Below are 12,505 nucleotides of genomic sequence, written 5' to 3'. Positions count from 1 at the left end.
ATATTTCCCAGGATATTTCAGTTTTCTAGCAGAAGGGTGGGTTTTAACTTCCTACAGGTTGAAATTAAAAGCCGGTTCGCGGCAACCAGATGGCACGCAAACAAATTAATAAGAGGTTAGGGTTAGGGTTAGGGTTAGGATTAGGATTAGGGTTAGGGTTATATTTCCCAGGATATTTCAGTTTTCTAGCAGAAGGGTGGGTTTTAACTTCCTACAGGTTGAAATTAAAAGCCGGTTCGCGGCAACCAGATGGCACGCAAACAAATTAATAAGAGGTTAGGGTTAGGGTTAGGGTTAGGATTAGGATTAGGGTTAGGGTTATATTTCCCAGGATATTTCAGTTTTCTAGCAGAAGGGTGGGTTTTAACTTCCTACAGGTTGAAATTAAAAGACGGTTCGCGGCAACCGGATGGCACTCAAACAAATTAATAAGAGGTTAATAGCACAAGGTGGTGAGGCTCTCAGCAGATGAGAATCAATCAACATGCCATAATTACAAACGGGCCACTTTTTAATTAAGTGATTCCCAGAGCTATCACCAGGTCATAAAGTAACTATTATTCTTTCTAGGAGTGGTTGGTCCTTCTCTTAGCAGGATATTTTGTACTCGATTGGAAAGGAAAACTATTTCATTTATACAGGTAGTTCTCGACTTACAACCATTTGTTTAGTGATCGTTTGAAGCTGCATCGGCACTGAAAGGAGTGAGCTATGACTGATTTTCATACTGTTGCAGCATCTCCCCATGGACATGTGACCATGGATGTTTGGCAACTGATTCATATTAATGAGGGTTGCAATGTCTTGGGGTCACATGATCCCCTTTTGTGATAAGCAAAGTCAACCAGGAAGCCAAGATTCACTTAACAACCATGCTACTAGTTTAACAACCGCAGTGATTCATGTAATGACTGTGACGAGAAAGGTCATAAAATGGGCCAAAATTCACTGTTGGGAGAAATGTCCATCTGGGTTCAGTTCCAAGTGGGGAAAAAGACACTGGAAACATGGAGGCTGCTTGGAAAGATGGTTTTTAATGGTGGACAGCACCACATGGTTTGAGCTCCTGGGGGGGAAAGGGGGACCACATCAGTGGTGGGTTGCAAGCAATACGCCCCGGTACGAGTGTATCGGAACCTGCCCGGAGCACTGGGTACCATTCGGTACAGTGCTCTGGAAGGCCCACCCGCCCACACTCCTTACCTGAATTAAACTCTTTGGCGCTTCCGCACATGTGCATGGTGCATATAGCGCCTGCATGACGCTCCGCCGAGCAGCTGGAGCATCACGGAGCAGTCGCTGGACGGTAAGACGCATGCACGCGCTGCGTGCATTCATGTGGAGGACTCCGGGCCCCGTTACAACTGTACCGGTTGCAACAGCATCCGGAACCCACCACTGGATCATATCAGTGGTGAAATTCTATTTTTTTTTACTAGTGGTTCTGTGGGCGTGGCTTGGTGGGCGTGGCAGGGGAAGGATATTGCAAAATCTCCATTCCCTCCCCACTCTGGGGCCAGCCAGAGGTGGTATTTTCCGGTTCTCTGAACTACTCAAAATTTCCGCTACCGGTTCTTCAGAACCTGTCAGAACCCGTTCTCCCTTGGATCACATGCCTTAAAGATCTTGAACAAAAAAAAGGGAAGAGATGCTGAAGTGGCCTGGTTTTATGCCCTCTCTGGGCCCCATCCCAGAGCTTCCCGTTCCTGTGCAAGAAATGCACTCTGATTGGTGCTCAGACTCCCAGGGGGTGGGGATCTTAGCTAACTTTGTAGGCTGTCTGTCTTTTGAGTCCCAAGTTTGGTTGAGCTGTTGCTGGGTGATGATGTAATGAAAGGGTTTGGGGATTTCTATGATGGCTCTGCCTGAAGGAGGTCGATCTTTGTGATGTAGAATAGATTGGCTCAGTCCTTAATGGCCCATTGACAAAGGTGAGGGGCAGGAAGCTGCAGGGAGCTGCCTTGTCTTTAAAACATGTTTCTCCTTTTCTCATCCAGGGAAATATAATATTCTGCCTTTTTAATATTTCCTAAAATATTACATTTTTCTAGGAGAGGAGTGGGTTACTAACCTCCTAAGTTACTTAGCTGTCCTGTTATTAAGTGAGTTTTGGACTCCATTGTGGCCCTAAATCAAGGACTATTTCTAATTGCACCTCTCTTTTTAAAAGCTGGAACACAGAGAATGGCCTATTTGCAGAAAGTCCAGTGAAAGCTTTGTCCTGTTCAGTAATCACATACAAGGCATTGCTCTCACTGTATATTTGGCAAAGCTGGGCGAGGGACTGCCTGGATAGGAAACTAACTTTGATTCTTCCGATTTCCTTCATGGGCAATTGCTGTCACCCTTTGAATTATGATTGATTTTATATTATGTTTTAGAGATGTAATTGCTACCTAGAGAAATATCTTGAAAATAAAACCAGTTTGAGACCAAAACCCATTGTCTGGAGCAGTGTTTATCAACCTTGGCAATTTTAAGACAGCGGACTTCAACTCCCTAAACTGAAGGCTGGGCAATTTTGAGAATTGAAGTCCATATATCTTAAAGTTGCCGAGGTTGAAAAACAGCGGTCTAGAGAGTTGGATGGTGGGTCCTTCTAACTGGAGATTTTTTTCCCCCCAAGTTTTTTTTATTTTTTACAAACATATCAATGCGTGGACAATGTGGCACCTGTCTGTCCTACATTTTAATACAAACAAAATAGTATTAATCATTTTTGTTTCATTTAACAAGCTTATATAATTCTAGTAACACTACACATATTTTTATTTGATTATAATCTTTTATTATGCAGCCATTCAATATTTCAATGTGCCATTTTTATGCCAATCACCCTATTCCAAATGTCACGCCTTTTAATACAAATATAATATTAATCATAGTTATTACTTTTTGCAAGCTTATATAATTCTAATAATAGTACAAACATTTATGCTCAATTGAAATCTTCCATAAAAGAGAGTGGGCTGGTCCCTCCAACTGAAAATCTTCAAGCAGTAGCTGGACAGCCTTCCCTTGAAAATGCTTTCGTTCTGGAGTTCCTGCACCAGAGATGGTATTCAGTAGGTTCTGACCAGTTCTGGAGAACCAGTAGTGGAAATTTTGAGTAGTTTGGAGAACCGGTAAATACCACCTCTGACTGTTCCCCCCACCCCCACCCCTCTATTCTCTGCCTCTCAAGTCCCAGCTAATTGGGAGGAAATGGGGATTTTGCAGTATCCTTCCCCTGCCATGCCCACCAAGCCACACCCACAGAACCGGAAGTATTAAAAAAAATTGAATCCCACCACTGTCCTGCAGTCCTGCACCAAATAATAAATTGGACTAATTAGCCAACTTCTGATTCTATGATTCCAAGAACTACAGATAAATCACGACTATATTTTCATGGAATTCCCCTTTCCAGGATATTTCATTAAAAGTTACATAAGCGGAACATGCTTCAGATGAATTAAAATGCTACGCAAATACAAACCATGGGGCATGAGTAGACATGCCAGGAAAGTTACTCATCATCGGTCACATGGGTAAGAAGAATTTGTTCCTAGTTTCTTTCTTGATGATGTATCTCTATCCTTTCTCCCTAGTATGCCTGTCCCACACTGCCAAGAATATAGAATAACAGAATTGAAAGGGACCTTGGAGGTCTTCTGGTCCAATCCCCTGCTTAGGCAGGAAACCCTACACCACGTCAGACAAATGGTTATCTAATCTCTTCTTTAAAATGTCCAGTGTTGGACCATTCACAACTTCTGGAGGCAAGCTGTTCCACTGATTAATTGTTCTAACTGTCAGGAAATTTCTCCTTAGTTCTAGGTTGCTTCTCTTGAAAGCCTTGATTAGTTTCCACCCATTGCTTCCTTTCCTGCCCTCAGGTGCTTTGGGGAATAGTTTGACTCCCTCTTCTTTGTGGCAACCCCTGAGATATTGGAACACTGCTATTGTATCTCCCCTAGTCCTTCTTTTCATTAAACTAGACATACCCAGTTCCTGCAACCGTTCCTCATATGTTTTAGTCTCCAGTCCCCTAATCATCTTTGTTGCTCTTCTCTGCACTCTTTCAAGAGTCTCCACATCTTTTCTACATTGTGGTGACCAAAACTGGATGCAGTCTTCCAAGTGTGGCCTTACCAAGGCATTATAAAATGGTATTAACACTTCACGTGATCTTGATTCTATCCCTTTGTTTATGCAGCCTAGAACTGTGTCAGCTTTTTTGGCAGCTGCTGCACACGGCTGGCTCCTATTTAAATGGTTGTCCACTAGGACTCCAAGATCCCTCTCACAGTTACTACTATTGAGGAAGGTACCGCCTATACTGCATTTCTTCTTGCCTAAATGTAGAACTTTACGTTTTTCACCACTGAATTTCATTTTGTTAGATAGCGCCCCAACGTTCAAGTCTGTCAAAAGAACTCTGTTCAAACTCCTGTAAAGCAATTTAGGATCAACTTGGTCATGTTCTCATCGTAATCACTGATCACCCTAGAAAGCTGAAATCCACAGAGCTCCTTCCAGCCATTCAATTCCAAAGTCCAGGTAGCTACAAGGATATATAAATATCCCAACCTCCAACAAGTTACCATGGGCTGAAACTTGCCTTTTTACAATGTTTGCCAAATGTAAGCAGCAAGTAAATCAGTACACTGGAATCATAGAGGGACACCGTTAACTTAAAAGTAATCTGAGCATTATGTGGAAGTGCTCTTAGTGATTATTCCCACATATCACTAAGTTACCCCCTGCGCCAAAGACTAGATAATTTGTGCCTTGTAGCTGTTTTTCATTCATGGACCTGGTTTGTATAAAACATGAGCACATTGTTGTTTTAGTTTTACCTTAGCAGTTGAGTGTACTCACTTCCTGTTGCTTATAAACCATCGTTTCCTGCTTCATAGATAGTATATGATGGTGATGTTATCCGTTCAGTCGTGTCTGATTTTTGGCGATTCTATGGACCAGGTCTGACAGCATCTTCTAATCTTCCACTACTTCTTTTCAGTTGTTTTATGCTCTGGGTGGTATTAGCTTTGATGGTGGTCCAGCCGTCTTGATGGCCTGGTTTCCTTTTGCCGCTAACTCTTTCAAACACAATTGCTTTCTCCAGTGAATTCTCTTGCATGACATGGCCAAAATATCGTATTTTTCAGAGTATAAGATGCACCCTTTTCCCCCAAAAAAGAGGGTGAAAATTTGGGTGTGTCTTATATATTGAATACAGCATTTTTGGCCTCCCAAAACCCTGCACTCTTCACAAAAATGGATGTGCAGAGGGTTTGAGAGGCCTGCAAAGTGCAGGAAGGTTTGGTGTAATATTTGAATCTAGCTAGAGGAAAAGGGGACACAGTGGCTAAGTAGCTAAGACGCTGAGCTTGTCGATCACTTAGGTCAGCAGTTCGGTGGTTCAAATCCCTAGCGCAGCATAATGGAGTGAGCTCCCGTTACTTGTCCCAGCTTCTGCCAACCTAGCAGTTTGAAAGCATGTAAAAATGCGAGTAGAAAAACAGGAACCACCTTTGGTGGGAAGGTAACAGCGTTCCATGCGCCTTCAGCATTTAGTCATGCCGGCCACATGACCACAGATATGTCTTCGGACAGCGCTGGCTCTTCAGCTTTGAAACGGAGATGAGCACCACCCTCTAGAGTCCGGAATGACTAGCACATATGTGTGAGGGGAACCTTTACCTTTAGAGGAAAAGTGTGATTGGACCTCTCAATCCAATCAAAAATGTTTTAAGATATGGGTAATTATTTTAAGGCTTTCTCATTCCCAAAACAGTGAATTATTCAGCAGAAGGACCAGTGAATGAGAAATCAATAGCTAATTTCCCATCACAAGCCTTATTATTATTAGATTAAAGCCCAGATCTTTCATTCTTATTGGAAACAAAGCAGTGAATAGAAAGCCGAGTGTTTAAAAATAAAATTGTCTCTCTAGAGTCTAGACAAATGTTGTCTGCAGAGCAATTTAAAACATTAGGATTCAGTCTGAAAACTGGCCAATCTCAGTTGCCATATGCAACGGGAATCAACTGAGTGTGGTTCAGATATATTTTTTTTCTATGATGCCCTTTCTCTGATTTAATCCAACATTGTTCACAAGGCGCAATCTCTTTGTTCTTAGGACATGCTAAAGTCAGATTACCTGCATTAAAATTTTAAAATGATGGTTTGGATGATGCAACATGCTAAGACGCTTAAAAGAAAATTTCATTTTCTCTGTCAATAAATAAATTGGGTTCAACTCTTTGCAGAAATGAGACATGACTTTCAGAGTAACCCAGTGTTTTTCAAATTTAAGATGTGTGGACTTCAACTCCCAGAATTCTTTAGCCAACTATGAAATACACTGTTGTACATATTGAAAGTATGATAAGCTAAAGGTAAAGGTTCCCCTCGCACATATGTGCTAGTTGTTCACGACTGAAGGGCGCAGTGCCCATCTGTTTCAAAGCCAAAGAGCCAGCGCTGTCTGAAGACGTCTCCGTAGTCATGTGGCAGGCATGACTAAATGCCAAAGGTGCACAGAACAATGTTACCTTCCCACCAAAGGTGGTTCCTATTTTCCTACTTGCATTTTTTACGTGCTTTCGAACTGCTAGGTTGGTAGAAGCTGGGACAAGTAACGGGAGCTCACTCCATTAAGCAGCGCTAGGGATTCGAACCACCAAACTGCCAAGCTTTCTGATCCACAAGCTCAGCGTCTTAGCCACTGAGTCACCACATCCCTTAAAAGTCTGTCATTCTACCAGAATTTGGCTTTTCCAGTTAATCTTTATTGCTAGGAGTCAATGTCAACTTTTAGCAACTAGATTTCTCCACGACAATCTGTCCCCAATTTGTCCTTCTAATACTACACACACCATCACTGTTGTGACTGAATCCATCCACTTTACAAATATCTGACTGCAAATATACCCATTTCCATATCCTGACATATTCACCTATATAAAACTCATTCAGGTAGTCCTCAACTTACAACAGTGCATTTAGTGACCATTTGAAGTTACAACAGCATTTAAAAAGTGACTTATGATCCTTTTTCATACTTATGACCGTTGCATCATATGATTCACAGATGCTTGACAAACTGATTCACATATATGACAGTTGCAGGGTCTTGAGGTCATATAATCTTTTGTGACTTTCGGACAAGCAAAGTGAATGAGGAAGCCCGATTCACTTAACAACCCGTGTTAGTAATTTAATAGCAGCAGTGATTAACTTAATAAAGGTGGCAAGAAAAGTCATAAAATGGGGCAAAGCTCACTTCACAAATTTCTCACTTAGCAACATGAATTCTGCGCTCCATTGTGGTCATAAGTCAAGGGCTATCTGTAGTTCATGGATAACTCTGAAATTTTGAAATCTGCCTGGAAATGGGAATGCTTTACAACGATCCGTATCTTACTTGTACAGCTCTGATCCTTTGATATGAAGTTTTTGATAGAGAGGAAAAACAGGAGACCAGGAAGCATGGCTAGAGAGTTGTGTTTTCTTTGGCCGTTTAGTTGTTGCAGTGTGAATGCTAAGCCTTGTGACAGGAAATCAGATGGTTATTTTTCTACGTACCGTAAATGATGCTATTGTACCAGTAATTAGACATCTGGGACCAAGGATGCCATAATATCAATTGATATCCCTTGAGTAAATGTTTACGCTCAATACTGATCGTGCATCACAGGTTTTCTGTGGTATTTAGATATAAGGGAGCCAGTGCTATGACAGACTTATACTTAAGACAGGGTTGTCAAACTCAAGGCTCAGGGGCCAGATCTGCTCCACGGTGTACGTTGATCCGGCCCTTGGGCCGGTCCTGGAAACAGAGAAGGGCCGGCCCACAGTGCTTCTGCCAGCAAAAACAGCCTCCCGACTTTTGTTCTCGGCTCCCCCGGCTGCCTGCAACCATCTCCCAGTAAAAACAGAGACCTCCCAAGACCTCCGTTTCCACTGGCAGATGGTTGCAGGAGGCTGGGGCAGCCGAAAGGCTGTTGGATGATTGAATATTTGATCATATTGAATTAATTGGATCAATTCATCCAAAGTTCTTGCATGCAGCACAAATGACGAGGCTCAACCCATCATTATTTGGACACATTGTGGATTGAGAATTCAAATATCAAAGGAAAGACCAAAACAGGACCCAAAACAGGACAGGTGGATGGATTCAATTGCATCAACGATAGGCGTACCTTTGGAAAATCTGAAGGGTCAGGGGGAGACAGATCTTCCTGGAGAAAAATTTATCTATCTAGTCACTAAGACTCGATAGCACATAATTAATAAATCAGTTACCATGGGCAATCCCAAAATGAGTGATCTTTGGTTATTCCAGCCTTAACCCTTTGGCAGCAGAACAGAGATAGAAAGTAGGACACCAGCAGGTGTGGGATTCAGCTAGTTCGGACTGATTCAGGCAAACCGGATGTTAATTTTAATCTGGTTCACCGAACTGGTAGTGTCAAGGACAGGCTGACCCCCACCCCCACCCCACCCCGCCCCTCCCAGGAGTCTTCACCCAGCCCGTTCATGTAAGTCCCATGCGGAGGCTCTGGGAGGGCAAAAGATGAGCCTACCGGAAGTACCGGAAGTCTAGAAATGGGTCCATTTCTGGCTTATGGAGCCCAGGAAAAGCCATTTTCACCCTCCCGGAGGCTCGGGAAAAAAAACCAGAGCCTGGGGAGAGTGAAAATGCCACCCACCACCACCGTAGTGCAGGAAGCCAACTAGGCCATGCCCCATGGCCAAGCCCATCCAACAACCCATGGCCATGCCCAACTGGTCAACCCTCCTATATTATGCACCAGGAAGGAAACAATTCAGTGGATTAAGTGGAGATGATGTTATCCACCAACAAGGACCTGGCTGACCAACTTCACAGGGCTGCTTTTGCCAATGATAAAATGAAGGAAGACCCCCTAAATACATTGCCACTTTGAAGCTCTTCATAATATTGCCTAGTCATTGTTCAAATATAAAAAGGCTGCTGTTCTTATTGTTCTTTTGGCTCCAAAATGGCTGGATATTATGTCTGTCCCGGGAAAGTGGCCATCAAGAGAAAAATGGGATAGAAATAGAATAATAAAAATATAGATATCTTGAATGGAAGGCTACCAACTAGGCTAAAGTCTAATCCATATGCAACAAGAGTGTCAAATACAATGCGTACCCATAATGTGGTAGGATCCGGCCCACGGGACTGTCCTGGAAAATGTAAGGGGCTGGCCTCCGTTGCTTCGGCCTGGTGCGAAGAGGAAACATGCCAGCAGTTTGGGAAGCGGCGTCAAGCTGGCCACGTCCACCCAGTCAGCCACGTCCAGTGAGTTGCATCAAGCTGGCCACACCCACTCAAATGCAGAAAACTGAGTTTACAGCAAGAGCCAAGCAAGTTGTGTGGATGCAGCCAATAAAAGCTTCAACTCCCCTCCACCCATCATTGTGAACACTGCAGATCTGCAGTCCTGGAGGGTGCCGGGTTGGGGCAAGGAGGAGGTAGTAAAATTTTCAAATTCTTCCAGAAGGCCAGTCAGCCACACCCACCCAGCCAGCCACACCCACCCAGTTCGGCCATGCCCCCCACTGCCTCTCCAAGGTCAAACACAACCCTGATGCGGCCCTTAATGAAATTGAATTTGACACCCCTCATTACCATCTATTTTGTTTGCTAATGTGCTCCTCGAAGTATAAAATGGATTACTTGAAGCTGAGGTTAATAACAAAAGGGAGGTGAGAAACTGCTGTGCCATCATTGCAACAGAAACTTGGTTTCAAACATTCTACCGCAGATACTGCTGTTTGCTTTTGTGGTCTTTCAACATTTTGGCTTCTTTCTTTTAGAATGTAATTTTCTAATATGTGTTGTGGCCCAGCAGGAGCTGTTGGAGCTGCCACCAGACTCTGACAGTGAGAGGCCCGACGAGTCGGCTCTGGAGGATGTGGAGGACCCTGGACAGGGTTCCAACTCCGAGGAGGGCTCAGAGAGGCTGGTTGGCCACCAGGAGGCGCCTGAGCCTTGGACCAGTGGGGAGGAGACAAGGGAGAGTGATCCGGGTGCCAGTAGTGAGTTGTTCCTGGATGCACGGCATCGAAGAGCTACTAGGCGTCAGGAACAGTTGCGCAGTTACAGGAGGTAATTGCACTCAGCTGGTGGTCATTAGGCTCCTCTCCAGACTATAAAAAGACTACTTGCGCACACACCCCTCTTTGCAGAAGTCAACGCAGGATTGAATGTTGGAGAACATTATTGTGAGCTTGGAAGGCTGGATTGCTGCCACGGCTTATCTGTATTTATTGCTGCCTAAGCTTGTCTGTGCCGGTTTGCTGCCAAGGACCTGTCTGTCTGTTAATTAAATGCCATAACTTATCTTTGACTCGGAGTGTGCTTGGGTGTCAGAACAATATGTGCCAATGTGTTCACAGAAAAAAAATGATAATAAAGGTTATCTTTGTCATCTTTATATTAATCTTGAACTTCTGTTAATCTTGAACATCTGATTAATTAATTTGTTTGTTTGTTCATTATGCCAGTCATCTCACTGATGGAGGAACTCTGGGCAGCCTGCACTATGATAAAAAGTTGGGGAAAAAAGTCACACAAGACAATTGAAATTAGAGAAATTAAATAAAAAAGATAAAAACCAAGACAATGGGAGGTCTGGGGATGGAGATCTTCTCTACCTGATCAACCAGCCCCAATATAGAAGGCGCCTATTGGGGACCTAGGCCAAGCAGTAAAATTTTCAGATTCTTCCAGAAGGCCAGGCATAGGGTGACAGATCTCAGGGGAGAATATTCCAGAAGAGTGATTCCAATGTTCAATATAACAATTGAAAACATTATAGAACAAATCGATAGATTTAATAGATGTTGTCCTCACCTATGGCCACAATAGAAATTTATGTTGCTAAGAGAGAAATTTGTTAAGTGAGTTTCGTCCCATTTTACGACCTTTCTTGCCACATTTGTTAAGTGAATTGCCGCAGTTGTGAAGTTGGAAACAAAAGTTGTTAAGTGAATCTTGTTTCCCCAATGACTTTGCTTGTTGGAAAGTTGCAAAAGCAGATTGCATGACTCCAGGACACTGCGTCCGTCATAAATGTGAGTCAGTTATCAAGCATCAGATTTTTGATCACATGACCATGGGAATCACACAATGGTCGTAAGTGTGAAAAATGAGCATAAGTCACTTTTTTCACTGTTGTTGTAACTTTGAACAGTCACTAAAGGAACTGTTGTAAGTTGAGGACTACCTGTGTAACAAAACTGAGAGGCAAAAAACAACCATTGGGGGAAAAATATAGTCAAAACGTGGCTGGCAAAAAAAAAAAAATACAGGTAGTCCTCGAGTAACGACCACATTTTGAGTCCAAAATTCCTGTTGCTGAGTGAGACAATTGTTCAGTGAGTTTTGCTCCTTTTTAACGACCTTTTAAGTGAATCACTGCAGTTGTTCAGTTAGCAATACTGAAAACTTTTTCAGTTTTTAAGTGAATCTAGTTTTCCCAGACTTAGCTTGTCAGAAGGTTGCATGACCCTCATGCCAGTTGCCAAGTGTCCAAATTTTGATCATGTGACCATGTGGATGTGCAACGTCGTAAGTGTGAAAAACTGTCATAAGTTATTTTTAGTGCCATTGTAATTTCTGTCACTACATGAATGTTTGTAAGTAGAGGACAGAATGCTATATAGACAATGCTTGATACTTCCCCCCCCCTCAATCCACTTTCTTTATAGCTAAGAATAAAACTGCTAGTTATGTCATTATCTGCTTCAATACATCCATTTGGATACAGACGGCAATTACTTGGGCTACAGTACAACTTATGTTATGTCTAGGAACGGCGTTAATTGTAGATTAAGCCAGCAAAACCTTTTTCAGCTGGAAAAATAGATGTAATATTGCTGGCTGATATAAGGAAAGTTGGTCAGCCAGTCTGTTCAACTATGTTACCTATCTCCAGCTTGTAAGCCGTAAGTAAGTCTGTAAATAAATCTATAGCTAATTTAACAAATATTTGCACTTTGCTTTGGAAGGCAGATAGTTTAACTATTCGAAATATGCAGACATACACGTATTTTCTCTCTGGTGTCCGTGATATCGTACTTCAGATTGTTGTTAAAGACAATAGCTGTTTTTTTTTAAAAAAAAAAACCAAACGTGTTTTTCAAATTTGACAATTTTAAGATGTGTGATACTTCAACCCCCAGAATCCTCCAGCCGGCGCAACAATCTGGCATATGAGGTTTCTGACTCCGGAAATGAAACGATCAAACATCATGGAAAGTTTCCAAGGGCTTCTCCTGCATTCCACAAATGCAGAAAACTGAGTTTAGAGCAAGAGCCAAGCAAGTTGTGGGGATGCAGCCAATAAGGGCTTCAACTCCCCTCCACCCACCATTGTGAGCACTGCAGATCTGCAGTCCTGGAGGGCACCAGGTTGGGGCAAGGAGGAGGTAGTCCCAAAGGTAACTGGACTTTCTTGTTTTTTTCTTTGAAGACATT

This window comes from Thamnophis sirtalis, unplaced genomic scaffold (genome assembly GCF_051295495.1).
Source record: "Thamnophis sirtalis isolate CommonGarterSnake01/CBP01778 unplaced genomic scaffold, rThaSir2_p1.2 scaffold_11, whole genome shotgun sequence".
Classification (NCBI taxonomy): Eukaryota; Metazoa; Chordata; class Lepidosauria; order Squamata; family Natricidae; genus Thamnophis; species Thamnophis sirtalis.
Note: the sequence above shows the minus strand (reverse complement) of the source record.